The following is a 5,141-nucleotide window of genomic DNA, read 5'->3' as shown; positions in this document are numbered from 1 at the left end:
AATATTTTTATTTACTATTTGATATTAATTAATCAATATAAATTAATAATATAATTTTTATATTATATATTATTACATAATATTATATTATTATTATATTATATATAATATATAATATATTATTATGTAATTATATAATATTATTTTATATATTTTTATATTATATTTTATTATATATATTATATTTATAATTATATATACATAAATATTATATATTTCTATATATTTCATATTTATATATGTATGTATTTACTATATCAAAACATATTACCAGACTGTGGATTCCACAGGATTTCTGTGGAATTCCCACTTAGGAAGAAGTCCTCACTGGGATTCCAGTATTCTGTAATAGAAATGCAGAAGCCTTTCTTCAGTGTAATGTTAGATATTTTATCTCTGTTCACTCATGGCTTTTCCTCTAAGGCTTTCCCAATTTTACCTTTGGATCTCCATTTTTACATGCTTCTCTTGTTTCCTTTAGCCTAGTCTCAGGTAAGGCAGGTTGATATCTGAATACACACCACATAGCTGGGGATGATAACGGTGGGACAGGGCCAACATAGTGGAAAGAAACCACAAGTTCAGAACAGCAACGAGGACCTTCTACGGGAGGGAGATAGTTATAATGCTGGTACCAAAAGGTTCTGGTTAGATAACCTTTGATCAAGTGTTGTTGCAGGCCAGAGGGATGGAACATTTCTTTTCCTGTGGTGTCTCTGGACCCCCCGCCTGTCTTTGATTTCCATGCATCTCCCCAGCACTGCTTTCAATGGAGGAACTGCATCTGCCTTTGTCCGTCTTGGATGCATCGACAAATCCCCAGAAGCTTCTTTGCTCGGCATACATCCTGCCCCTGCACTCATGCAGCCCTGCTTTAGATGGGGCTAAATCTTCTCCTGAAGGATATGGGTTCGTATGTGGCTGCAAGCCACCTAAGGTTTTCTAGCAGGATGCATATGTATCATCATTGCTTTCTTCTTCTGGACGATGGCCGTGAACACACTGAAATGCGTTGTTTTCCAGTGGACTTGGTCTCTGTCTTCTTTAGTGTTGAATCACATAGCAGAGTTCTTTCCTTCTGAACTCATAGGCCACACTTTATTATAATGCAGAGCCTAAGTAGCTTTGGTTCTGCAGGTTTTCCAACCCGGATTACACAAGATGAAGGTTAACCGTGGTGTTATTTTTGTGTTACCTCGACTTGCCTAGCAGATTTTAGGAAACTTCCGGGAAATGACCCCTAAGGTGTGGCTCAGTGTTTTACTTTTCCTCTGCTGTCGGCAATCAGATGTTTATGTGCTCAGCTATTTCACGTTCTGCAGGGAGAGAAGCATGATGTGCAGCCTGAGGCTCCTCAGAGTGATTATCAGACCTTCAGATAATAAGGCCCAGAGTCATCTGGAAGGTCGAGAACAAAGGAAAGTAGATGCACCATGAAAACACACCATGGTTATGCTTTGTCTCCTGTCTTCTGTCTTGGGCCCTCTCCCCAAAAGTAATTCCAGATGGAAAAGGAGAGCCTTCCCAGCATTCCCTGCCCCCCAGAGTTCCCACCCCAGAGCCTCCAGCACACGGCTCATCTAGTCCCTTCACACTCTGGAGTCCACAGCACAACTACCCGAGGTAGCGACTTGTTAAGGAGACATTTTGATTCTGATTCTGATAACACGGTTCTTCAATATACAGGTGCATCTGGAACAGAGGATGAATACGTCCATTTCCTTTTGTTACCTTCTAAAGCTGCTCCTAAAGACAGTGAAGAGATATTTAAAAGAAACTAAAATTATTAGGAAATGATATTTTGACTAGACACATGGCATAATATGTCATTTTAACTCAGTCAGTCTGGTCTCTGTGTTGAGAACAGACAGAAAAGTGGGTAAAGACAGAGCAAATCTGTGTTCGCAGCATCTGTGATAATACAGATGAAGGAAGATGGAGACTTTGCCTTGGGTGGTGGTAGTAAAGGTGGAAAGAGTGAATAGAATTTGGAGGCAGAACTAATAAGATTTGCTGCTGGACTGAGTAAAGGGCAACAGCCTATGGGAAAGCCAAGCACGATCTTCACTAGTGGTAGAAGCATATTCCTCCTTCCATCTTTACTTTTCTCTTTTTTTTTCTTTTCCCTTTTCTTTTTTCTTTCCTTTCTTTTCTTTTCCTCTTCTTTTCTTCCTTTCCCTTTCCTTCCCTTTCCTTTCCTTCCCCTTTCTTTCTTTCTTTCTTTCTTTCTTTCTTTCTTTCTTTCTTCCTTGGGATGTGGTTTTATACATGGTAAGCCTGAAAGATCTATTAGACATCAGAGTAGAAATGTTGAATAAGCAATTGAGTGTCACACTGGAGTTCAGAGGAAAGGTTCAGGCTAGCTATGGAAATCTGAAGCCATGAGATTAGGTAATGTCATGAAAGGTTTGAGCGTAAATAGAAGGCAGTCCTGGGGCTTACCAGCATGTGAAGGTCAGAAGGCTGAGGCGAGATCAGAAAAATAGACTGAGAAACAAAGTCTAGGACACCAGGTGTTTCCTGGAATCCAAAGGAAGAAACTGTGTCAGAGTTGGGTTACACCAAATGTTGATGTTCAAGTCTCGGGGTGACTGGGAATTAGTCTTCTTATTAATGCCTTTACAAGCATTGTGAGAATGAAAGCATCATTGAGTTGGATCAAGAGAAGATGTGAAGAGTTCAGTTGAAGAGAACGAATCTGTCCAGACAACACTTTGTGGAGATTTGCCTTACTGGGGGATTGTGGGTGGGAAAATGAGAAGGAAACAAATGTGGGGACTGACTTTAAATGTGTTGAGAGGGCTTCTTCCTTTTAAAAAAATGTAAGAAAAGTATTCGATAATAATAATTATCCGGTAGAAGTGTGGAAAATGGAGAAGTGTTGTATTTGTGCCTGGTGTGGCCAAAGGGAGTGGATCTGTTGGGCGGGAGAAATGGTAAACATATGAGTGCAGGTGGCTCATCTGTCCTTACAGGACACAAGGCAGAGTGTGGGGGATCTGGGGGGTCTGTGTCATACCTGAGAGCTTCTGGTGGCTCTCTCTCTCTTACCTACATCAGTTTTCTCAGAAAAATAGGAAGCAAGGTCAACTGCAAGTGACAACTAGAAAGACAAACTAGGAAGATGTTAGAGGTTTGAAGAGAGAGATGTGAAAAGTTAGTCTTAGGGATGTGGGAAGGGAATGGGCCACATAAATGGGAAATGAGCTCTGGATAGGGCGCAGAGTAACACAGAATCTAACGCTGAGCACTGATCAGACCCATGGTGGCATATGAGCTTATCAGGAAAAAAGATAGATGAGGAAGTATACGTGTGCAAAAGAAGGCAAGCAGGGAAAAAAAACTAAGTGGAAAAGAGCCATACCCGAAGGTCAATAGACACCGACATGTAATTTGTATAAAAAGAGGTGAGTACTTAACGAATCGGATACAAGAGCCAAAGGATTGCCTCATATAGGGACACTGGATTTTTAAATCTGGTATAACTAGTTGATTCTTTTGTTGTTGTTGTTTTTGTTAATTTTCTTTTAACGTTTATTCATTCTTGAGAGACAGAGAGACAGAGTATGAGTGAGGGAGGGGCAGAGAGACAGAGAGGGAAACACAGAATCCAAAACAGGCTCCAGGCTCTGAGCTGTCAGCACAGAGCCCAATGTGGGGCTCGAACTCACGAACTGTGAGCTCATGACCTGAGCCGAAGTCTGACGTCCAACCAACTGAGCCACCCAGGTGCCTCACTAGTTGATTCTTTATATGCATGCATAGCTTGATAAAAACAAACTTTGAAAATATTTAATATTTAAAATATTAAAACAGAATAGGATAAAAGAGAAGAAAAGTGTATGCTCATTTGGATGGGTGGATAGGTAGATAAATCAATCAGTCGATAGATAGATAAAGTTCTATGTTTCGCTGTTGGAATAAGTAATGTACAAGTTTCTTTGGTTACACTTCATGGCCTTCTTAAGACCAAAAAGGATCTGAGATGTAAGCTCTGTAATGAAGTTCACATCTGAGATGTGAACTCTGTAATGAAGCATCATCACAATTAATAATGTGTAGACATACAATTCAGAGAACAGAAATATCAGCTAGACTAACCCACCTAGTTATTAAGATATGGTAATAAAGATAAGATTTTTGTCTTTGTAAAAAACATCCACATTCCACGTATCAAAGAGTTAGAGCCGAAAAACAGCAATGGCAAATGCAGAGAAAAATACAGTGTTTTCATCTATCACTTATGAAAACCTACATTTTGTCAGCCCAATCCTCCTAATTAACATATCAAGACCATTGTGACTATGACCTTTTAACAAGAAAATTACATACATGAAGTTCGGTGGTTTACCCCGCCATTAAATCATAGTGAATTTCCAAGAAACTAACATTTGAAAACCAGTAAATTTGTTGGGAAATGCTCATAGCTGCTCCCATGATCTCTGAAAGAACAGAGGTCTTTTGTACTTAGGAATATCATCACATGGGCGCTGACTTCTGGTGTCCTGATCAGTTCCAAGCTTGGATGGTGGATTCCTACGGATATTTCTGCAGACTTAGGATCCTTGGTCCCATCGTACTTAGAACTAGAGGGAATAGTCAGGAATTCTCCTCAAGCTTTTCTCATAGACCATGATGAAGGGTAGGTTGCCCAACAGTGACATAGACCACAATTGTTTTTACTCTGCAAGCGTTCTGAGAGTATGAAAAAAGAACTGATTTAATCTCCATAACATTTACTGTGGTTTATTGTATACCCAGAGCCTTAGTTATCATTTCAAACCAAGAACAAGGTCCTCCTGCGTGTGACATCCAATGAGCCATGAAAGGAACTAAGTACATTCGCTGCCCTGGAGAGATTCCAGCAGTTTCTCCGTATGAGATCGGTATATAACAGATGGGACCAGGGTGACTGATTCAATTAGAATATTTTAATAGGAGAATGGAGAACATTGTACAGCTCTATCAGTTAGGAGGAGGGCCATTAAATGCACCAAAGTAATTGTTTCATTGGGAGGATATGTCAAATAAAATATATCTACATGTAATATATATATTTAATTTGAAGGGAATTTCAGATGATGATTATGAAAATGAAGTCATTATATAACATATAATGGTTATCTAAATCTTTATGAGAA

General features: G+C 39.4%; 1 pseudogene; it reads right to left on the bottom strand.

The window, feature by feature from the left end:
• Positions 1-418: 418 nt before the first annotated feature.
• LOC112860745 (glycoprotein-N-acetylgalactosamine 3-beta-galactosyltransferase 1 pseudogene) lies at positions 419-1,055 on the bottom strand (annotated as a pseudogene).
• Positions 1,056-5,141: the final 4,086 nt, after the last annotated feature.

This window comes from Puma concolor, chromosome A1 (genome assembly GCF_028749965.1).
Source record: "Puma concolor isolate L17-30 chromosome A1, mPumCon1.1.hap2, whole genome shotgun sequence".
NCBI classification, from domain to species: Eukaryota; Metazoa; Chordata; class Mammalia; order Carnivora; family Felidae; genus Puma; species Puma concolor.
The sequence above is the reverse complement of the archived record's forward strand: the minus strand, read 5'-3'. Positions and strand labels throughout refer to the sequence as shown.